We start from the raw sequence: 25,325 nt of genomic DNA on the forward strand, positions 1-25,325 counted from the left end.
GGCCTGCTTTGGCTGGATTTACACCTCACCCTAATCACGGCAATTGTACTTTGGCTGAAATTAGGCGACTTCATGTTGTCGCTATTGCCGTGATTAGAGCATTAGTACATTACACAAGACGTAATGTTCAGGGTGCAGCCCCTGGAGGTGCGGCGCTTCCGGCAGGGCAGGCTGGTCTGAAAATCTGTCCTGTCATGGTAAATTCTGTAATGGGCAAGAAGCCCCAGGGTAAGGATGACTTTCCTTTCTGGCTTGCCGAGAAGTTTGATCAACTGGAAGCAGTGTTTCCTAATTCGACTCCTGGTGAAAAACACCGGATTCTTACGCTTAGTTTGCCGAAAGATTTGGCCCCTGAGCTTGTTGACTGTGAGACTTGGGGTAAGACTTTTGCAGCGGTCTATTCGAGGTGCTTTGGCACCCCGTCTGTGTCCAATCTGTCTACGGTCCTTAAACGTGTTCAAGATGATCACGGACCGGAGTCTGCGGTTGAGTTGGGTATGCGCCTGTGTGGCTCCTTTGATGTAGTTTGCGATCTGATCCTTGCGAATGTCAAGGGGGATGCAGTGAAATTTCAGGTGGCTAACGCTTTGGCGGTACTTCCCGATGCCGAGAAACCCCGACAGTTAGCGAGGATAATTGTGGCGGCTTATAAAACAGTTGGCCGCAATGCCAAGGGTCTTAAGCCTTTTTCTGATAAAGAGAAAAAGCAGCCCCAGGGACAGACTTCGGAAGCGGCGGTTCAGCCCAATTCCAATAAAAAACAAAATTGGCCTAAAAAACAGAAACAGGGTAAGCAACAGCAACAACAGGCTCAGACATCTCGCCCTGCGTATCCCTTGCCTGCGCAGTCGGAACGTGTTTATGATTTGCGCGACCGCGCCATGATTAAATCTCCTGATAGGTTTCAGGCTTCTGACCAACGCTCTCCTCGTTCCTTTCAGGACTCATCGGCTCCGTCAACCGGTGGTGGAGGGGGCGGCAGGGGCCGGGGTGGCCAGCAAGGACATGGTCAGCCCCGCCCGCGCAACGGTGCAGACAAGCAGGAGGGCTCTACGCCTCAGAGACCGCAGTTTGCCAAGAAAAAAGTCGCAGCCTTAACGGCACATCGATATGCCCCAGATTGTGAGAACGAGGCTTCGGAATCTGACGTGGGCTCTGACCTTGCTGGACAGCGCGGCGGAGATTACCATAGTGAGAGAGGCCCTCCGTCCACTACTGAAGGTGATAGCGACTGATACTTATGTTGTGATTAAAACAGCTGATACAAGAGTTGCTCCCTGTTGGAACCTGGGATGACAGGTCACCTAGGGTAGCCTGGCCTAGGGTAAGACACAATACTAGAGGCTCAAGTGTGAAGGTTGCAAACCACCCAGCAGTAAGTCCACGCAATAACACACAAAAATGACACTACACCAAAGTATAGGAAAATATGAGCTGGTTTATAAAAATAATATCTCTGCTCTTTTGTTTTCAGAATTACAACTTAATTCACTACAGCTTGTCAGGGCATAAATCACATTACTAATGAAGTTGTTAAATCATATCAATACTCAGCTTCAACAGCACATTACTTTACATTAGTCTCCACTTTCCTGGCTTTGGCTTCATTACAGTGTCTAAACCTTCAACCACAACAAGGGCGCACACCCAGTGGGAAGTGTAGGAATTACACAAGCTGTATGTTACCACCCGTGAGCTGTATGAGGAACTTATTACTTCCCTCAACTCAAAGGTACTTCAACACCACATTAGTAGATACCCCTTCTAATACCAACTGTTGAATAGTTACTTCACTTGTCTCTTCCCTTGACCCCCTCTGCAAAGGAAAACAGGCATCACACTCACAGTATTGCCAGGATTACTGACTTGACAACTCGCCCTGCCCTAACGACCAATGAGGCTTTCTTGTGCAGTGCTCGAGTACATTGGGTGAATTTCCCAGTCTCAATATCCTAGATTAGTCAACTCTGCCCCTCGGATCCACACTAGGGGCTTGTGTGGGGAACTCTTAACTGTTAGTCCTTCCGGTATTGTGGTCCGGTCCTTACCAACCCAGATTCCCACCTTACTTGTGGCTCGTTGTGGGTATTTGCTTCTGCGGTTGTAGGAAGTCGAAGGTAGCTGGAGCTCACAGCCGATCCCTTGCACACCAGCGTCGCCTCCCCTCCTCTCCAGCCAGGCCACTCAGGAGTAGAGCCAGTGCTGAGGAGAGGTCGCGCTGGCCTGATGTCGCCGTTGGGAGCTTCCGTGTCCCGCTGATCCCTCGTCAGGAAGCCTCCGTCGTTTGTAGGGCGTCTGCACCCCGGGGCATGCGCAGAGATTAGCGCCTCCGTCGAAGTGCCGCCCCTTTCTACAATACTGCTGTCTCCTCACGGGGCCTGCGCGGGGGGTTAGCGGCTCTGTAGACGCGCCGCCCCGCTCTAAACACTGCTGTCTCCTCACAGGGCCTGCGCGGGGGGGTTAGTGGCTCTGAAGCTCTTCCCTGCTGCTGACTCCGCTTCTGCCCCAGAGTCTCTGCAGCCTCCGGGCGCCCTCTTCCCTCTTCAGCAAGAAGGATTGAACACCCCCGGTTACACTGCCAAGGGAAGGGCTGCGAGTCCGGCAGCTCTCTCACGTCATCCACGTCACCTTCCTCCCGCGCCTCAAGAGGATGAAGCGAACACCTTACAGCAATCGCAGGTGAGGGGGCAGGTGGTGAAATGGGAAGGACAAAGAGGAAGGAGGGGTGACCAGGACCCTCTGGCACACAACAACCCCTGGGGAGCTGCTAACAGTTCTTGAGCAGTTACCAGTCATAGGACAGAGGCTGGGGACAGGGGGGGGGGCACGCTCCTCCAAAGTCTCTCCAACTGGGCAGAGGACTGCGCTCTGCAGCGCTGCAGTCTCCTTCTCCTTTTTACACCCCACTATTCTTTACAGCTAGGGGTTAGTCAGGCGCCCAGGGTCTCCAGCCATCCAACGCAGCAGGGATAGGAAAAATAACCCAAGGGAGGAAGGGTGGTGAATCAATAGGCCCAAACCTCTGACTATCCTACCCCCACCTTAAGCTACAGCCTGTCCTCCAGCTGACTCTCTCACGTAGACAAAATGGCTGACCAGCATTCCGCCTTTTATAGGCTGACCCTCAAAGGTCCAGAAGGGACCAGAAGGTTCTGGAATGCCCTATGCTACTCTATGGGACAGGTTCTGGGTTTGGCAGTTAGGGCAGTTGGTAGCCACCATTTTGTGACTCCAACTATTTCCTGTCAGAACAGGCCTCTGGGCCTGAGGTGAAAAACTATGAGGGGGAAAAAGAACACCTATCCCCTTGACCAACACCTAGAAAAAGTTAGTGGACACAAAAATTATTAAGGGTATGAGGGGCAAAAAGGGGACAAAATAAATAATAAATTGGAGGGACTACGCAAAAAGTCAGACAGGTCTAACACGCGTCCCCCCCAGCTGAAAGTGGGGAGAACTACCCAACCCCTTGGGAGTCCTCATCACTAAGGTGGAAATACCTGGAGAGACCGTCTGCATTGGCGTGGTCCACTCCAGGCCGATGTTCCACCTGGAAGTCCATTCCCTGTAGGGAGATGGACCACCTCAACAGCTTGGGATTTTCCCCCTTCATTTGCATCAGCCAACGAAGGGGTCGGTGGTCAGTCTGAACCAGGAAGTGCGAGCCAAACAGGTATGGCCGCAGCTTCTGCAGAGCCCACACCACCACAAAAGCTTCCCTCTCGATTGCACTCCACTTCTGTTCCCGGGGAAGCAGTCTCCTGGATAAGAAGACCACAGGCTGATCCAGGCCCTCTTCATTTAGTTGCGATAACACTGCCCCAATGCCATGTTCTGATGCATCTGTCTGGACAATGAACTCCTTGGAGAAGTCTGGGGCCCTCAGGACCGGTGCTGCACACATTGCCTGCTTTAGTTTCTCAAAAGCTTGCTGACAAGCTCCCGTCCAAACTACCTGTTGAGGTTGTTTCTTAGAGGTGAGCTCTGTGAGGGGCGCTACAATAGTGCCATACCCCTTCACAAAGCGACGGTAGTAGCCTGTGAGGCCCAGGAAAGCTCGGACCTCAGTCTGTGTCTTGGGGGGTTCCCAGGCCATGATTGCCTCAATCTTCGCCTGCAGGGGCTGCACAGTCCCCCTACCCACCAAGTGTCCAAGGTACACAACCGACCCCTGCCCAATCTGGCATTTGCTGGCCTTGATTGTCAGTCCAGCTTGTTTCAGGGCCTGGAGAACTGCTTGCAAATGTTGCAAATGGTCCTCCCAACTGCTACTGAAGACAGCAATGTCATCCAGGTAAGCAGCAGAGAAACTCTCCATTCCAGAGAGGACCTGGTTCACCAGCCGCTGAAATGTGGCAGGGGCATTTTTGAGCCCAAAGGGCATCACGCAAAACTGGAAGTGTCCCTCAGGCGTGGAGAAGGCTGACCTTTCCTTTGCTCCATCTGTCAAGGAGATCTGCCAGTACCCCGAAGTGAGGTCAAAGGTACTCAGATATTGGGCAGCTCCTAGCCGGTCAATTAATTCATCCGCCCTAGGGATCGGATGAGCATCAGTCTTTGTCACTGAGTTCAGTCCTCGGTAATCCACACAGAGCCTCAGTTCGGGTGTGGTGCCTGGTGGCGCGGCTTTTGGCACGAGCACCACCGGACTGGACCAAGGGCTGTTAGCAGGTTCAATAACTCCCAGCTCTAGCATCTTGGCAACCTCTCCATGGATGCTAGCCTTCACCTTGTCAGACAGCCGGTAGGTCTTCGACTTCACTGGTGGGCTGTCCCCTGTGTCCACATCATCGGTACACAGGTGAGTCCTACCCGGGACAAGGGAGAACAGCGTAGAGTACTGCTCCAGTATCTGGCGGCAGTCCTCCCGCTGCTCAGGAGTTAGAGTAGGAGAGAGAATCACTCCCTCCACTGACCCATCCTTCTCTTGAGACGAGAATAAATCTGGGAGAGGTTCGCTTTCCGCTTCCTTTTCCCCATCAGTCACCATCATCAACATGACTTCGGGCCTCTCATGGTGGGGTTTGAGTCGGTTGGCATGCAGCACCCGTAGGGGCTGTCGAGGGGTCTTAAGGTCCACCAGGTATGTGGCCTTACTCTTCATCTCCAACACTTCAAATGGGCCTATCCAGCGATCCTGAAGGGCACTAAGCTCTCCAGGCTCCATCACCCACACTTTCTGGCCAGGCTCCAATTCCACCTGGTGAGCATTGTGGTCATACCACTCTTTCATGACTGCCTGGCTGGCCTCCAAGTTGTCAGAAGCTTGCTTCCACAACTTCGCCATTTGGCTCCTGAAGGCCAGCATGTAGCTCACCACATCCTGGGGGGGTTTCCTGGGAGACTTCTCCCAACCATCCTTCACCAGGCTGAGAGGACCGCGTACAGGGTTCCCATACAGAAGTTCAAAGGGGCTGAAGCCCACTCCCTTCTGTGGCACTTCCCTGTGAGAAAAGAGCAAACAGGGTAGGAGGACGTCCCATTTCCTCCGCAGGCTTTCGGGCAGACTCCTGATCATGCCCTTCAAGGTCTTATTGAACCTCTCAACCAGTCCATTTGACTGGGGGTGATAAGGAGTGGTGAACCGGTAGGTCACTCCACACTCCTTCCACATCGCCCGCATGTAAGCTGACATGAAGTTGGTCCCCCTGTCAGACACAACTTCCTTGGGGAATCCCACTCGGGTAAAGATCCCCATTAGGGCTCTTGCCACCACAGGTGCAGTGACTGTCCTCAGAGGAATTGCCTCTGGGTACCGTGTGGCATGATCCACCAGAACCAGGATAAACCTGTGACCAGCTGTTGTTGGTGGATCTAAAGGCCCTACAATGTCGATGCCCACCCTCTCAAAGGGTGTGCTAACGACTGGAAGTGGTTCCAGGGGAGCCTTTAGCTTCACCCCTGTTTTCCCACTGGCCTGGCAGGTTACATATGTCCGACAGTAAGTGTTGGACGCCACTTTCATCTGAGGCCAGTAAAAGTGGAGGACAAGCCAAGCAAAGGTCTTGTCCTGGCCTAAGTGTCCTGCCAGAGGTATAGCATGAGCCACTTCTAGCAGAAAGGCTTGGTATTGTTGCGGGACTACCAAGGCCCTTGATGAACCAGGTAAGGGTACTTTGGGTTCACTGTAGAGGAGTCCATCCTCCCAGTAAATATGGTAGTGTCCCGTAACATCACCTGCTGCCTGGGCTTCAGCCAGTCGCCTCAGTCCCTCAAGGGTGGGGCACTCCCTCTGCCCCTTACAGAATTCCTCTCTGGTAGGACCTCCCTCCACATGCCACTCAGCAGGGATGGGTAAATCCTCCAGAGAGTCTACTTCCCCCTCCACGGACTCCTGGTCCACCACCGCAGGTGGCCGATCTGTCTCATGGGGTGTGGAAGCCGAAGCAGGCTCTTCCTGTCTCCGGGTCTGTCCCTTTTTGGCAGCGGGTTGGGCCATTGTTCCAGGCTCCAACCCAGGCGAACTCCCTCTCCGGGCAGTCGCAGACCGTGTGCTTGCACAGGCCCAGTCAGGTGTACCCAGCATCGCAGAATGCGTCCGGTATTCCACCTCTCTCCAAGTGTTGTGCTCCATGTCATTCCCCAACAGACAATCGACTGGCACGACAGGGCTTACGGCAACTCGAAGTGAACCTGCAACCTCCTCCCACTCAAAGGGAACCTCAGCCACTGGATAGTGGCCCATTCTGCCGTCAGCCATCGCGGCGGGGTGGAGTACATTGGGAACCACCTGCTCTGGAGACACCAGTTGACTTCTCACCATAGTCATACTGGCTCCTGTATCTCTCAGAGCCTCCCCTCTCTGGCCATTGATGGTGACCCACTGCCCATACTTTGTAGTATTTGGGGGTACCTGGATCTTTGGAACCATCTCCCGCTCTCCCAGGGACACTAAGGTGACACCCGCCCACTCACCCCCCTTATCTAAGGGCAACTCCTCCCCGAGCGCTACACTAGCTACTCCCGGTGATTTTCCTCCGGTGGGAGGGGGTGGTCTCTTTGGGCATCTGACATCTCCCTTATAATGTCGAACACCACCACACTCAAAACAGTGGAGAACCCTTGGCTGCTGGCTTTGGCCAGGATTAGGGTTTCTGGGCGGGTTTGCCTTAGGGGTGAAACCTGCTCCCTTTCCTTGGAAATTATTTTGGGGACCTTTAGAGAACTCCTTCTTTTTCTCTCCCCCCTCCTTCTTCTGAGGGGCGCCCTGTCCGGCTTTTTGGGAATCCCCTCCAGTCCCCTTTGAGGACACCCGGGTACTTGCCCAGATGTCCGCCTTCTCTGCAAGCTTCCGGGGATTGGTCAGCTTGCTGTCCACCAGGTGTTGGCGCAGCTCGGGAAAGCATTTCTCGAGGAGGTGCTCTTTCAAAAATAGATCATACAGCCCCTCATAATCCTTCACCTCACTGCCCTTGACCCAACCCTCTAAGGCCTTTCTGGCGTAGTCAAGGAAGTCCACCCAGTTCTGGGTGCTTAATTTGTGGCTCCCCCTGAACTTCTGACGGTACCTTTCTGGGGTAAGCCCAAACTTCCTTACCAACGCCAGCTTCATGGTGGGGTAGTTGGTTTGTTCCTCTGGTTCCAGGGCCAGCAAGGTGTCCCGACCAGCAGGAGGCATGTATTTATACAAACCACCCCCCCAGTGCTTTTCCTGCACCCCATGGACTCTTAGGAAGACCTCATAAGCAGCCAGCCACTTGGCTATGTCGTCCCCCTGACTGAAGCTAGCTATAAGGTCTTTCGGTAAATAGGGTCTGGACTCCCTGGCTGTCTCTTTTGTCTCGCTGCCACCATTCATTTCAGGAGAGGACCCCCGTTGCAGGCTTCTGAGTTCTAATTCCTTCAGCCTGAACTCATGTGCCATCCTCCTCTACTCCTTCTCCTGCTCCAGCTTAGCCAACTCCCATCTCAATTGCCTTTTCTCCCTCCTATCAGTGAGCTCGGCTTCAGTTAAGCTTCCCCCAGAGGCGCTACTGTCCCTCCTGGAGTAGGACACTGGTCCTGGGAGTAAGTTTTCCCCCTCAGAGTGGAATAAACCCATCTATCTCCACCACCGTGTCCCGGTCTACCCCTTCATCCTCCTCCTTCCTTTCTCGGTGTGCCTCCACCCAAGCCCTGAGACTGGTCTGGAGCTCCCCCTTCCTGGCACCATGCTTGAAAAATACCCCCATTTGCTGGCAGAACTCTTTCAGCTGAGCCACAGAATAGACCTCTAGGTTTTCTAAGGCAAACTCCATTTTGAAATAGGCAAACCTAGATTACACACACCAGAAAATTTTGAGTTGCAAGGGCAACCTAAAGCTACCTCCACCCACCACCAGGAACAAATTTGGAAAAATAAAAAGACAAATTCGGAGGGCCGCTAGGAGAAAACTCCTGGTGTAGGCTTAGTGTATTACGTTTAATTACTACTGAGTAGCTGCAACCAAGTCAGTATCCCACCGCTAGACACCAATCTGTTGGAACCTGGGATGACAGGTCACCTAGGGTAGCCTGGCCTAGGGTAAGACACAATACTAGAGGCTCAAGTGTGAAGGTTGCAAACCACCCAGCAGTAAGTCCACGCAATAACACACAAAAATGACACTACACCAAAGTATAGGAAAATATGAGCTGCTTTATAAAAATAATATCTCTGCTCTTTTGTTTTCAGAATTACAACTTAATTCACTACAGCTTGTCAGGACATAAATCACATTACTAATGAAGTTGTTAATACTCAGCTTCAACAGCACATTACTTTACATTAGTCTCCACTTTCCTGGCTTTGGCTTCATTACAGTGTCTAAACCTTTTACCACAACAAGGGCGCACACCCAGTGAGAAGTGTAGGAATTACACAAGCTGTATGTTACCACCCGTGAGCTGTATGAGGAACTTATTACTTCCCTCAACCCAAAGGTACTTCAACACAACATTAGTAGATACCCCTTCTAATAACAACTGTTGAATAGTTACTTCACTTGTCTCTTCCCTTGACCCCCTCTGCAAAGGAAAACAGGCATCACACTCACAGTATTGCCAGGATTACTGACTTGACAACTCGCCCTGCCCTAACGACCAATGAGGCTTTCTTGTGCAGTGCTCGAGTACATTGGGTGAATTTCCCAGTCTCAATATCCTAGATTAGTCAACTCTGCCCCTCGGATCCACACTAGAGACTTGTGTGGGGAACTCTTAACTGTTGGACCTTCCGGTATTGTGGTCCGGTCCTTACCAACCCAGATTCCCACCTTACTTGTGGCTCGTTGTGGGTATTTGCTTCTGCGGTTGTAGGAAGTCGAAGGTAGCTGGAGCTCACCGCCGATCCCTTGCACACCAGCGTCGCCTCCCCTCCTCTCCAGCCAGGCCACTCAGGAGTAGAGCCCGTGCTGAGGAGAGGTCGCGCTGGCCTGATCTCGCCGTTGGGAGCTTCCGTGTCCCGCTGATCCCTCGTCAGGAAGCCTCCGTCGTTTGAAGGGCGTCTGCACCCCGGGGCATGCGCAGAGATTAGCGGCTCCGTCGAAGCGCCGCCCCTCTCTACAATACTGCTGTCTCCTCACGGGGCCTGCGCGGGGGGTTAGCGGCTCTGTAGAAGCGCCGCCCCGCTCTAAACACTGCTGTCTCCTCACAGGGCCTGCGCGGGGGGGGTTAGCGGCTCTGAAGCTCTTCCCTGCTGCTGACTCCGCTTCCGCCCCAGAGTCACTGCAGCCTCCGGGCGCCCTCTTCCCTCTTCAGCAGGAAGGATTGACCACCCCCGGTTACACTACCAAGGGGAGGGCTGCGAGTCCGGCAGCTCTCTCACGTCGTCCACGTCACCTTCCTCCCGCGCCTCAAGAGGATGAGGCGAACACCTTACAGCAATCGCAGGTGAGGGGGCAGGTGGTGAAATGGGAAGGACAAAGAGGAAGGAGGGGTGACCAGGACCCTCTGGCACACAACAACCCCTGGGGAGCTGCTAACAGTTCTTCAGCAGTTACCAGTCACAGGACAGAGGCTGGGGACAGGGGGGGGCACGCTCCTCCAAAGTCTCTCCAACTGGGCAGAGGACTGCGCTCCGCAGCGCTGCAGTCTCCTTCTCCTTTTTACACCCCACTATTCTTTACAGCTAGGGGTTAGTCAGGCGCCCAGGGTCTCCAGCCATCCAACGCAGCAGGGATAGGACAAATAACCCAAGGGAGGAAGGGTGGTGAATCAATAGGCCCAAACCTCTGACTATCCTACCCCCACCTTAAGCTACAGCCTGTCCTCCAGCTGACTCTCTCAGGTAGACAAAATGGCTGACCAGCATTCCGCCTTTTATAGGCTGACCCTCAAAGGTCCAGAAGGGACCAGAAGGTTCTGGAATGCCCTATGCTACTCTATGGGACAGGTTCTGGGTTTGGCAGTTAGGGCAGTTGGTAGCCACCATTTTGTGACTCCAACTATTTCCTGTCAGAACAGGCCTCTGGGCCTGAGGTGAAAAACTATGAGGGGGAAAAAGAACACCTATCCCCTTGACCAACACCTAGAAAAAGTTAGTGGACACAAAAATTATTAAGGGTATGAGGGGCAAAAAGGGGACAAAATAAATAATAAATTGGAGGGACTACACAAAAAGCCAGACAGGTCTAACACTCCCCCTGATAGACTTTTTGAAATTGTCCTGTTGATTGAAGGTGACATACAGCGAACTTTAAAAGGGGTATTTTGGGAAAATCTTTCATCTACGTATGACATTTTGCTTTCGGAGGCTGACTGGCCCCCGCCTTTTGTTCTCGCAGCTCCGCTAGGGGAGGAGGTGATCCTCCCCAGTTTCGCGCACACTGTTTTGAGAGTGGAAGCGCTGCATTTTGCAGAAGAGTGGGCTCTGGCGCTTCAATGTGGCTGGGATAAATTGTCTCCAAGCCACGAGATTCCTTTACGGTCTCAGCCGCAGCCTCAACCCCAATATCCCATACAACGTGAAGCCAAAGCTTCAGTCGCGACTATCCTTGAACAATTGGAGTATCAAGGTGTAATTGAAACGTGTGTGTCACTGATGAATAACCCCCTTTTTACTGTAAACAAGCCGGACGGCTCATATCGTTTGGTTTTGGATTACCGGCATTTGAACTCGCATTGCCGTAACTGTGCAGTACAGAATACTCACGGCTATGCCCTAGTGAATAGTCTTGAGCGTAAACGGTTCAAAACCACGCTTGACATTTCCAATGGTTTTTATGCCCATCGATTGGATGGTCTAAGTTCCCAATGGACCTCCTTTACATGCGGCAGTGTGCAAAAAATGTTTTGGCGTCTCCCAATGGGCTATAAGAATAGTCCTGGAGTTTTTTCCGCCCGCATAGTCTCTCTTTTGGAGAGAATCGACCCAGTTGCTTGTTCGTATGTGGATGACATTTATCTCACAGACGACGAACTTTGGGAGCATCTGTGTCGTGTTAAAAGCATAATTTGTAACTTTGCAGACATGGGTTATAAGTTTAACTTTGCAAAATCGCACATTGCGGAGTATACAGTGTTGTTTCTGGGTTACGAGCTTAACAATGAAGGAAAGGGGTTGGCTCCTCATTTCCTGGAGAAATACACACAGTTGCGTGCTCCGACAACACTGAAAAAATTACAGTCTTTACTGGGCTTCTTAAATTTCGTGAGAACATACATTCCGGAATATGCCCAGCGTATCAAGTCTTTGTATGCTTTGATACCACCATCTTTTTCCAAATCATGCTGGCTGCCTGAGCATTCAGCTATTCTGCAGTCTTTGCAAGCTGATTTGCTCGCTTCTGAATATTTACAGACTCGTGATAACCAGACCAACCTTGTGATAAGAATTGTCCCTGGGACGGTAGGTTTCACGTACCTAACTTTTAATGAAGGAGATACAGTACCTATTGCTTACAAGTCACACTTGTACACTGTGGAGAGAGTTTTGACGGCTGTGCAGATGGCAATTCTTAAAGAACGAGCCCTGTCACAGGGAAAACGCATGTTAGTTGTTACCCCGTGTCCTGCCTTGGAGGCAGTTACGAAGGCCAGTGTACCTAATTCCAAAGCTTTGCACCCTCGGTGGATACAATGGGCCGCTTCCTTGACATCCCAAGATGTCACATTTATTTTTTACGCCACTTTACGGTCGCAGGAGTATTTACAGTATGAATTCGTTCATCCGGCTCCTTTAGCAATGCGGCCGTTGGAGGATTTCCATTGCATCATTTACACTGATGGTTCGGCGCAGGTTGCGCATGGCTCTAAACATGCCTACGTTTCCGCATGCGCCATTGTGGTCGGTGCCATGGTGAACGATGAGTTCAAGTCCAGTGTCGTGCACACGCAGACACTTGGAGATTGCACTGCACAATTAGCAGAGCTTCGTGCTCTGATGCTTGCATTGGAGTACGCACATCCTTGTGTGACGACTTTAATCGTAAGTGACTCTTACTACTGTGTCCAGTCTTACAATGAGAACTTGTTCTTTTTGATTCAGAATTCATTTCTTGATTCCAAAGGTAGCACAATAAATCATAAAATGATCTGGGTCCGAGTGGCGGAACTTAAAGAAAAGTTACCACTCGTGTTTGTGATTCATACTCTTGGCCACCAGCGTGTGGGAGTCCACGCTGTCGGTAATTCGCTTGCTGATGAGGCGGTGAAGTCAGCAATATCAAAATACTTAGTTGCAGCAGTTACACAGTCCAGAAGTAAAATAGATCATGACATCTTGGCGGCTGTTGCTGCCACTGAGAAGGGAGGTAAATATCCTGCGGGGTTCCCTTCAAAGTACACATACCACTTAAGTCCCGATAAGGTTCCTTATGTGAAAATTCCTGATGTTGGCGAACGTTTAATTCCCAACTCGGATCGCAGAGCTACTTTGATTACAGCGGCGCATGAAGGTGTGGCGTCTGCGCATGCGGGCGTCTCAGCCACTGTAACTCAGCTACAACAGAGGTTCTGGTGGCGGGGACTGTACAAACAGACGCGCGATTATGTCCTTCAATGTGACATTTGCCAGCAGATTAAACCTTCAACTGCTGCGCGTCCGCCTCAGACACAGTTGTACCTATCTAATAAACCGCTAGGTTGTGTTTATTTAGATCACTGCGGTCCTTTTTCTTCTGATACTGCGTATAAGTACATCTTAGTAGCAGTTGATTCATGCACACGCTTTGTGTGGGTATGGCCCCATCGCAGCGCTGATTCACGGACTGTCATTAAGGATTTGCGTGTCTTTGTAGGGTTTTTTGCCTGTGGTACCTTCCATTCGGATCAGGGTCCGGCTTTCGCTTCTAAGGCGTATAAGGATGCTATGGTTTCGTTGGGGGTCCAAGTCAAGTTTTCGTCTCCGTACAGACCTGAGGGTAACAGTGTAGTGGAACGAATGAACTGAGACTTAAAGCAATCTTTGACAGCTCGAGTTATAGGCACTGGCAGAAACTGGTTGGCCCACCTCAATGGCGTGCAGCGTGCGCTTAATAATCTCCCTAGAAGGTCTCTGGGTGGGCGGACCCCATACGAAATGCTCTTTGGTATCACGATGTATGTCCCTGACCTCGATGGTCTAGACTGCAAGGCCCAGGCCGCGGCCTTTGACGTAGATGAACATTGCAATGTTTTACAGGATCTACAAAAGACCAGAGACAGTCTAGCTAAGGAACATTTGCCCTCCACCTCGGATGATGCGTTGCAGATCAGGTAGTTGGCTGGCTACCCCAAGTTGGAGAACTGGTTCGAGAGAAGATCGATAACAAGAAAGAATTTGGTCCTTCATATTGTGCACCGGTTCGAGTTCTTGGAGTGAAGGGCACGAGAACAGTCATATTACCACCACTTCCAGGTCGTAAGGAAAACAGATTTATCTCATTTGACAATGTCAAGACACACAGGGTGGCCGATTCTTCATAGCATGACACCAGCAGTATCCTGTCCTTCCATGGTGAGACATTCTGTGTTGGCCATTACTTCTAGTGCTGAGCCAACGGTGACCCTCGAGATGCCTGTGATTTCCAGTCCTTTATTGAACCCTTTTCCTATTAATAACCATGATGACCTGAATTATACCTATCCAACTGATTTATCAATGCCCGATTTACAGACTCGTTTGGCGACAGAATCCAGATTCTCTTTTGACTCTTCTTCAACACATTCGAAAAAACCCTCACGTTTAGCAACATATGTCACATTATTTAAAAAACATTTTTTGATTCCCCCTTGGACATATATTTGGTTGGTTCTTTTTTCGATTTATATTTTTATGTCAATTGGTTTTGTGTTTTATTTTTTCCGTCTGATCGATGGACACTATGTCGAAGAGAGAACAGGAATTCGACACCTTAATGGAACATTGGCCCCACTTTCCTCGTCACATTCAGCGCACAGACTGAAAAGGGAGTTGAATACAGTTAATATCACTGCTTGGCCTGTCCTTGATGGGATTGTGTGGGATGCGGTTAGGTTTCAAATTCATGGCCCCACTGAAGTGATTAATGTTCCAAATGTGCTTAGAGTGATTATGGGGGATGTAGTGAAACAAAACATGCGTTCTGATGATTGGGATATTCAGGCCGTGGAAGCATTATTCTCTGATTTGAAATATTATGCTGCCTTTGATGCTGAGGATTTATACTTAAATTCTATTAATTATGGTGATTTGTTTTGCTTTCAACATTATGGTAATCATTTTCTGCATAAAACAAGTTCCAGGAGGGGTATTGTGAATTACACACAGTGGGAACATTGCCCAGCTCCTGTACAAGGCAGCTCCAGTACATTTCTGGAAAAATACACCTACTTCACAGACTTTAATGAATCAAATCCTGAGTCGTTTTATTTTAAAATGACACAAAAGTCCATGTCCAAAGTTAGGCTTACCGATACTAAATTGCTGTATTCGAAGTCCTTTCTAGACAAGTTAGCTGTGGATGACTACGATCTATGGAAGGAGATTATTGACCTTAAATTGGTTTGGGGTACCAAAAATTGGCAGGTACAAGGCACTGAGGCTTTGCATCGTGCATGTCTCATCCCAAATCACATGTTGTTTCTAAATTTTACCATTTCTCAAACAACATGCTTTGGATTGGCTACTTCTAAAAAATTAAATACACCAAGTATCCCCGAATTGGAAGAATATTCAGGTTGGAGTAATTACACTAAATTGTCCATTTGTGATTTACAGATACTATTGCACAATTCATCCTTTAATGTATCCAGTTTGGATCCAAATGGTTGGCTGATGTGGCATAGAAGCTCTGATTCTTGCCAACGTCGTTTTCTGGGTTTGTCGGAAGGTTTTACACAAGTCAGACTTGATCCCCGTTTTGAGGCTGATCACACTCTTACTACTTACTCAGTGGGCAAATTGTGTCAAAATTGGCTACAACATTCCACATTAGCTGCAGTTAAACTACATCTGTCCCAGTTGAGTGATAATGTGGATTTAAATGATTTTATAAAAGGCCCAGCTAAAGGTAGAACTAAACGCTGGATTTATGCGGTTTACAATGAGATTTGGAAATTTTCACAAATTGAGGCTGCTAAACGTCTAAGGGCTATTGACCAAGCTAATTTGGAAAAAGTGCTTGCAGTTGTTGATAACAGTATTAACATGCTTTCTTCCCGAATTTATACGTTGAATAATATTGTTTCTTCTGTTGTTGACATTGTGCATGATGAGGTTTCTGTATTATACCATGGTCAAAATTAATTGCGTTCTGTAATGCAGTTTGCATGGACCCTACAGACACCTAAGGCAGGTCGTGTGCCCTGGAGTTACATGAAAGTGTCTTCCCTTTTTGCCCCATTTAATTTGACTGACAAGCAGCGCATGCTTTCAATGCGTGATGCATCATTTTCTATGTTACATATTGAAAGGTTAGAATCTTTACCTTTTTCTGTAGCTGAAGCCACTGTTGAACGTGGCTTATCCATGGATTAATTACATTGCCATTTGCTTTGTACAAATTCACTAATTGTATGCGGTACATTGCAATAGGGCGATATGAACCACTAGGCAGCGCATTCCTCCATGAGGCATGGTCTTTACCATACACATACCGATGTCTAAAAGATGGAAAGGAAGTAAATCTTAATGGTGAAGAATGCACGCAGTCGCCTGACCGTTCATTAATATGCCGACACATCCAGTTACACGGTTCTTGTAATCAGGACCAGCCTAATTTGGCTTGTGTTTTAAAAGGCACACCAGTTCCAGCGATAGTTCCCACATTTACATTATTGACAAATGGTAGTTATTTGCTTTTGAATAACGAGGAGTGTTGTGGTTTAATAATCGGTATCGCTTATGTGGTAACTGTATCAGAACGCGTGGTGTGTTGCAAAATGTGTTATATCCTCCCACACATGGGAATTCAGATGTTTCCATCTGGCCGCGCATCCCAACCTTGAAAGCAGAGTTCAATGGTATGAGTAGAATAAGAGCCCTTTTGTCTCAAAAAGAAGTGGCCCTGAGCTCGGCCCATGAAACTTATGTCCTTCACACGTACAGAGGTGCAGACACTTATAAATGCTGACTTGCCGTTTCATTTCTGCGAGCTGGTTCATCAAATCTTTAATGCCTCCTCCACGTCTGGTCTCGCACATTTTTTTTAATTAGTTAGCAGTGGTCGTGATTACCTTTGAAAAAATATTTGGTGTTATCCCCGCGTTTTTCCATTCTATATTTTCAAGTTTGTTTGGCAGATTCCCTGTTTTGCTGGCTTTGGCTGCAGGCATTTTGATATTGTTTTGCTTTATAAAACATGGATGCCAAGCCATTCAACGCCTCCTGACACTGTTTCGTAACCGGATGCTTGATTACTATGGCACCCTGCCGCTTTCGACTTTAAGCACGGCTTTTGGATTATCATTTCGATTTTCCCATTTCACATGTGTCCAGCCTGTGTTTCATTGCCTGAGCTGCGATTTCGACTGGGCCATTGATTTGTGTCTCTGCTTGAAGACATCTCCTGATGTCAATTTTAATCACCTGATGAGCCCCGTAGTTGCTCACGAGTTGGTTTGTTCTGGCGAAAGGGTTATGGCCTTGGCAGCGATGCATGGACTAAGCGGTCAGTGGGACATACCCGCAGCGGCGCATGACTTTCTGGCACATAGCGTTCTTGAGAACCCACTGAGTTGTCCTCTGATGTTGCAAGAGGATCCGGTGCTGGAGGAGCACGTATGTTCTTTGCCATTACTTAATTGGATTGCTGAACTGTTTTCGGATGATGACAGTGATTTCATGTTGGAGGCTGTTGCTGCATATTTTGCATATTCTGTCCAATCATGAGATGCCTTGGAGACTTTCATTATTATGGCATGTGACTTTTTATTTTTTGAAAAGTGCCTTTTTTCTTATAAACATTTGGATTTAGTCCTATATCCTAGTCCTATATCCTTGTACTTTGGAGGCCTTGTATTGCAGTCTTTTGTTAAACTTTGTTTGGCCACTATAGGCATTCATACATATGCATTCATACATATTTTTATATTTAGCTTAGCTCAATATTGTTGAACTCTGCTTTCATATTATGCCTCTATTCTAGTATTGGCTTTCCTTTCTTGACTGTGCTCGGATCATTGGGGGGGGTGTCATATAGATACTTCTTTATATATACTGTGTTAAGTTAGCATGAGCTTATTACATGTTTAAACGCCATTTTTCCTTCAGCTTCAGTTTGCACACGACACATACTTGTTGTTGTAGCTTTCAACCTAGAACAGTGATGTGATTTATTTGAGAATAATGTGTTATTATTCTGATATCAGTTTTGCTTGGTACACTGTCTGAACAGTGAGTGCTGAACCCTCTAAGAATAACTCGATACAAGGTTGCTGGGAGGTCTGATCTTCGCACCACATTAGACATAACATAAATACAGTTGCTGCCAACATTGGGCTCTACGCGGGTTTAAGATAGAGTTACAGGAAATGCATGAACACACTTGAAGATGCTTCGCATGCAGAGAGCTGGTAGCTGATGATGTGATCCTCTCCTACTGACATTTAGAGGTATGGGCCCGCCCTGCTAAAACCCAAAAGAGACCTTCATAATATAATATAATATGCCAAATAGGGAGGTGAGAAATAGGTGTTGTTAATTCCTATTCATTGCAGCATTATAATATGCTATCACCGTTTGCGTACTATGGACTAGTAACTATGCTGATAACTTTGATTCTTACAATCTGTTTGTTAGTATTGTATAAGATACTGCGTTTGAGAACATTGCATTGAATAATAAATATTTCAAATATGCACGTGTCCTCTTTACTCTATGTTCTGGTTTGAAATGATTATAGAATGAAAGAGTGTTCATGTGTTCCACGATACCTGAGGTAACCTAAGTTCATGTTCTGGTTTGTCTAAATCATTGGGAGTTTGTTATGACCAATGAGACACTGTAGCTAGCTCGGTAAGGGGATTTCGGATACTAAGGTGAGTTTTGGGTCACCCTAATTCACTAAGGTTCTAGATCTCTATGCACAGTTCTGTGGGAGAACGGAAACCCTGCTACAATGGAGTGCTGTTTGCTGTTGGATTGCCGGAGTTGGAGGCGACTGAATGCTCTCCTTGCGCTGTGAACTCGCTGGGGCTCTGAAAGACTCACAGAAAGACGCTACATCTCGCCGGACCCACTCCGCGGGTCCCGCTTCGCGCTACTGTGTTGTGCTGACCGGCTACACTTGCAGAGGGGATTCCCACTACAGGGCTGCGAGCGTGTGGAGAGCAGGACTCGGTCTCCCAAGAGTCCCTGCTCATCCACTCACCGGAATCACCTGGTGACGCTCTCCCTGGTGGACACGCCCCCCTGCATTCCGCCAAAAGAACGTGGAGTCCGTTTCCCCATTGGATACCTGCTGTTTGCTGTTGGATTGCCGGAGTTGGAGGCGACTGAACGCTCTCCTTGCGCTGTGAACTCGCTGGGGCTCTGAAAGACTCACAGAAAGACGCTACATCTCGCCGGACCCGCTCCGCGGGTCCCGCTTCGCGCTACTGTGTTGTGCTGACCGGCTACACTTGCAGAGGGGATTTCCACTACAGGGCTGCGAGCGTGTGGAGAGCAGGACTCGGTCTCCCAAGAGTCCCTGCTCATCCACTCACCGGAATCACCTGGTGACGCTCTCCCTGGTGGACACGCCCCCCTGCATTCCGCCAAAAGAACGTGGAGTCCGTTTCCCCATTGGATACCTGCTGTTTGCTGTTGGATTGCCGGAGTTGGAGGCGACTGAACGCTCTCCTTGCGCTGTGAACTCGCTGGGGCTCTGAAAGACTCACAGAAAGACGCTACATCTCGCCGGACTCGCGGGAAGCGCCCGGGAGAAGCCCGGGACAAGGGCGGGCCCTCTGAGGCCCTCAGAGGCTCGAAAAGGCTAGGCTAGGCCAGTTCCCCAACAATTGCTCCTTCATAAGTTGTCTGATAATGGCCTTGTGACCTCCCTACCGCACAGGAGTTTTGTACCAGAAGGCAGACGCCAACCATTTAGGATTTGTAGTTTCCGTCTGTTAGCTTTAGATTCAATTCATCAAACACAAACATTAGTGATAAATTATTATAGCATTTCATCTTAGGCTTATAAATTTGCAAACGTTTTATTTTTCAATTCTCTTCTCTGTCTCCTACTGATATTGTTTGCGTGGGATGATGACTAAGAAATTGAGGTCCGGGAGAATACTGGTAGGAAGATCAAGCTCAAAAACCAGATCGAACCCCCTCCGAAATAGGCTTGGTCAGGCCTCCAATCTGAAAAGCACTTGTCAGCTTTTCAATCTTTGGGAAAAGGGTAAGAATAAAGCTGCAATGGCGGATAACAAATCAGTGAACTTTAAGGACTCTGGAGCCATTCCCTTGGAAATATTACCCAATACTCCAAGAGAGTTGCCTGAAAATAGAAAGGAAATTGTAGATAATAGTACCGTTGTAACAAAACTAGTCCCTCTTACAGTTGAGAGTGATTTCTCTCCTCCCCTATTTTCCACAGTGAAAAATAATATCGAATTAGTGCCAGAAGTCATTATAAAAACTAAGAATGGCGTAGAAGATGATAACTTGCATATAGGGGAAATCCCTCAAGTTGATGCCCATCATACATTAAATACATCCTTGACAAAAGTTTCTTTCAATAATGGTCTGTCCCCATTGTTGCTAGATAAAGACTTGTGCCAAAGATATATAGAAAATGACATCGTCAAAGCTGAGATGGACCTAAAAACCCCGATAACATCGACCCACGCTGGCTTGCAGTTGTATAGTAGTACCCCTTCCAAATCCTCTCATTCAAATTTTTCCATTAGTCCCAACTTAAATCTGACTGGGATAAATGCACTACAATGTCAGGGGACCGACAAACCCATTTCTGATTCCCTCCATATATTAGAACATTTATTGTCGTCCATTTTACAACTATTGGAAAAATTTGTGGGGGGATCTGACTGCGTTTTAGATACAGTGACCAAAATTTTAAAAGTCCTATTGGGCACTCAAAAAGAGAAGGATATAGACCAAAAAGTACAGTCCTCCCCTTCCCTAGTATTAAATGGGGCAGAAATAAAAGACCAGCGTTCTAAAATCAACAATGTCCTAAATGAAGCATATGAGGATGGAAAAATAAGTGTCCTTCAGGCATCCCCTACCCTTAATTGCTTTCCAGTCAATGACTTAGAAATAAAATCCCATGAGGAATTTCCTCCAAAATTTGAGACTGACCTTTTCCCGATTTTTAAGAAGCAACTGGGGGAAGGAGATAGAGAGGCGGACGATGCTCCAGAAGAGAATGGTAACAAAGGGAAGTTAGAGGAAACAAAAAAGAATGGAAAAAATAAAAGGAAACTGCTGAGACGGATAGAAAAAAATAGGCGGAGGAAAATCCTCTTTAGAAAACACCTTAATTCACCTATAAATAATGAGGTTCCTCAAACTCAGGTGGTAGCTGAAAAGGAGAACAACCCTGAAATAATGAACAATAAGGAAAACATTGCTCCCCCGCCTTTGGCTACACCAGCAATATCTCTTATTCCCTTTCCTCCCCCCTCATTAACAGTTGATTCAAATGTCCTTTTTCAACAAGTTTCCGTTAATAGTGATATAATTGGGTCCAAAAAACCTGTATTCCCAGGACAGGATTTTAATTCCCCTAGTAAACTAGTCCCAATACTTAACCCTTTGGCACCATCCTTTTCGGGAATAGTTGCGAGAGGTGCTACATTGGCAGAGCCCAAAGAAAAATGTATAGACACTGTATGGGTAGAATTCTCTCCCCTTTTTGATACTGAATGCATTTTGAACAGATCCCTCCTACTCAAATACTTTCAAGAATCCGCCAACTTGAAATTAATACAATCAGCTGATCTGGATAGGGTACAAATATTAAAATCAGAAGTGGGGATGATAACTAGGGTGAAGTTTCACTCTAAGCTAGTAGCCAATCTAATTCTGCAACGTTCAGAAGATTTGCAGAGCAGAGGGATAGATGTAATCCCGGTATTGGAGCATATTAGACAAACCAAGGTCCTTAAATCTAAACCTTCCCAGAAACCCCCATTTTCCCTGCTGCAAGCAGCAACAGGGAGTATAAACAAGTCAGGCGAACTTACAGAGTTAAAAATATGTAAGTCTAAGGACTCCCGTATGGTGTCCTATCACGCCCCCCCCCTGTTATCTTACCAACCAGACACTGGAGACGAAAGTGACCAATGGAATTGGCTTCCCAGTGTTTTGGCAGAAAAACCCACAAATAAACATTCAAATAATCCGCATCTTTAGCAAAAAACTATCCATAATATCCTGGAATGCAGCGGGCCTAAAAAACAGTCAGGAGAAATCGGCCTTCCTTTTATCTCTGGAGCCAAATATAATATGCCTCCAAGAGACATGGTGCCCCGATAAAATCCAAATAGGGAAAGACTATTACGTTCTAGAAGGTAGTGCCACTTTGAACAAAAAAGGTCATGCTAGTGGGGGGATAGCCTGCCTTTTATCGAACAAAATAAATTGGAAGTATGGCCATTATATGGACCCTAGTAAACTGTTCCAAGTAGTGACTATATTTAGGTCAGATAATCCAAAAACTAATAATCGTCTGGTTCTGATTAATGCTTACATCCCACCAGAAGTCAGCTTCAATGCAATACTTAAAAGGGTTTTCTTGCATATTCAGAGTATTAGGGAGAAAGATCCGATGACGGATATAATTTTAGTCGGGGACTTAAATTGCAAGATTTCCAATTTAAGTATAATTTTATTCAGCGATAAATCTAGAGAAGAAACCCTCTGTATTCCCCGGGCAGTGTTTCCTGAAAGTATAAAAACAAATAAACGTGGCAAAATATTACTAAAGGAGTTGGTAGAAATAGATGGGATCATAGCAAATGGGAGACTCCCCTCGGATTCCCCGGCTAACTTTACACATAAATCCTATAGAGGGAAATCGATTTTGGATTATGTCATGATGGGGATCCATTCATTCGAGTTGTTGAAGGACCTCAATATTATTGATACACCGCTAAGCGATCACAAAATCCTTTCCATCTCGATGAACGTAAAGCCTCCAAGTTGTGATCAGTGGTCGCTGAATAATGACCAAACAAATTTCAACTCTAAATCAGGAAGGTGCCACTGGAATGCGAGGGCGCATCGAAATTTGGAAATAATGCTGGATACAGCAATTTCTGAGTTCCCGTCCTGGCATGGCTTTGAAATCGAACATTTTTGCCTTTTTATGAAGTCAGTGGTAGCAGGGACAAAAAAACTCAACAGGAAAAAATTTATTAGAATTTCCCCAAGCCCTTTGAGACCTCTAAATACAGAAATAAACAAACTAGTAAGGGCTCAATACCTAAATAGATCGACAGACACAGCACAAAAAATAACTAAGCTAAAAAGGAAAAGGAGAAGGCTTTTGTCCAGACTACGCAAAGAAAAAGAGGATTCCATTTGGGTAAAAATAAGAGAAGCTGCTATCCATGGGGAAATGAGGCAATTTTGGTCCCTCGTAGGCGAGGGGTGTGGTATGAGAACAAGCCCCTCTCCAATTGCTATTGAGGAACAAATATGGAGGGATTTTGTTTCTAACCTCTATGCAAGTAACAATGCGGCGAACTCTCAAGCGTGGCGAAAAGAAATGAGTGTCCCATTAGAACCACTTACAGAAAAGGACATAGATTTGTCTATCAGTGAAATGTGATATTCCGGGGCCATGGGCCCGGATGAAGTGCCCATCAACATATTAAAACAGAACAGGGCTAAATGGTGCAAGTTACTCTGCCCAGTCTTTAATATTTGTTTATTAAGAGGTAAGGTTTTACCCTCCTGGAAGTATCCTGGTACCGTTGTTTAAAAAAGGAGATCGCCTATCCCCTCAGAATTATCGCCAGATTGCATTACTGGACGCAATCGGCAAAGTTTTCACAAGATGTCTGCTCAAGCGAATAAATATCTGGGTGGAGCACTCGGGTGTTCTTCCACTTGAGCAGATGGGCTTTAGGAAAAATCATGGTACCCTGGATAACTTGGCAGCCCTTCAGGTAATAACAGACAAATATATTGGAGCCAGAAAGGGGAGAGTCTATGTGGCATTCATAGATTTCTCCACGGCCTTTGATAAAGTCGACCGACAATTACTGTGGAGAAAGCTACACGCTCTAGGAATGCCCCATGGCCTCTTAGGCTTGGTTCAAGACTTACACGATAACACATGGTGCAGAGTATTACTGGGGGGGGAAAGAGGCTTATCCCAGCTCATTCCATCTGCAAACGGCCTCAAGCAGGGTTGTCTTTTAGCCCCCCTCTTATTTTCCCTTTACGTTAGTGACCTTCCCCATTCTATATCTGCATGTGAAGGCATTGCCCCACGCTTGGGAGACTCATATATCTCTTGCCTAATGTACGCGGATGATATACTGATTTTAGACCTCACCCCAAAAGGACTCAATAATCGTCTTCAATCACTACACACATTCTCCGAAGAGCATTTCCTGAAAATAAATATCTCTAAAAGTAAGGTAATGTGTATGGAGGGGAGAAAAAAACTGAAGTTAGAAAACTTCAGCTGGGAGTTGGGAGGTCAAAAATTAGAAAGAGTGTCATCTTACGTATTTTTGGGCAAGGTTGTTAATAGTAATCTAAGTAATAAATCTCATATTGAAAACAGCACCCACAAGGCAAAATCACAGGGAAACGGCCTAAGAGCACTATACAAATCGACTGGTAAAAGGCACTTTGGTTATTTGTTGGAGGCATTCCGGGCAAAAGTCCCTCCAACTCTGCTCCATGGCATAGAGTTTATCGATTTAGTTGAATGGGGCTTCTTAGACACTGTTGAGGGATCCCTCTTGAGAAGCTTAATCTCGGCTAATAATAGCTGTAGTACAGCTGCACTTCATTTGGAATTCGGGCTAAGAAGCAGCTGGGCACAGGGTTTGGCAGGAGTCATTCGCTGGGTAATATGTCTGATCAAGGGAAAGCCATCAACATTAAGATCCCTAATCAAAAAAGAGTTGATGGGCCCACTAAAAGAGTATTCAATGCTTATAAAGAACTATAGGAAGGCCCTCATACTCTTGGATCTGGAGGAAGTTCCCCTCCTAGACCTTTCGACACAACAACTAAAGCTCACACTAAAACATGCTACTTGGAAGTTGAGCTATGAAAGGGATCGTAACCTGATTATACAAAAAAAGGGGACAAACCAAGCTGTTGATTCTTGTTTGTTAAGACAAATACAACCTTATGTCTCTTGGAACATACCCCATGGCTTGCGCCGCTTTTGGCTTCTTCTCAGGCATGATCTTCTTCCATTGAATAAGCTGCTGGCCAAATGGCATGACATATCTAATATATGTAACTTTTGTAAAAGTTCAGTCCAAGACTCCATACATGTCTTGTTAGTTTGTCCAGCACTAATGGCTCATCGCCGGCTGTGGGTAAAGCCCGTATGTATTCAGTTTGGTATTCTATCTGCTAGATCTTTGATTGATGCGATCTTTTGCCCTCCGAATGAAATCTTCTGTAATAGAATTTTTAATTTTTTTAAATGCTTCTTAGAATTGTACTAGTTGAATGGCTTGACATTTTGTATATTACTGTAGAATAGGTTGATAACATGTGGTCTTATTTTAATATGTTTAATTTGTATTCTTGTAATATGTGGATCTCCATGGAGTTCCAAAATCATATTTATAAATAAATTTTCTTGGAGTGATTGGTCTAGGTGAGTTTGGTGACATGGCTGTACTTGACCCTGCTGCTGGAGGTGAAGATGGGGTCCAGTGTGTGTCCTGCATTGTGGGTGGGGTCAGTGACTTGTTTATGCTGACGAGTAGGCTGGTAGTGTTGATGCCGTTAGGGTAGTCGACCTGGAAATTCAGAT

The sequence above is a fragment of the Lissotriton vulgaris genome, chromosome 10 (genome assembly GCF_964263255.1).
Source record: "Lissotriton vulgaris chromosome 10, aLisVul1.2, whole genome shotgun sequence".
Taxonomy (NCBI): Eukaryota; Metazoa; Chordata; class Amphibia; order Caudata; family Salamandridae; genus Lissotriton; species Lissotriton vulgaris.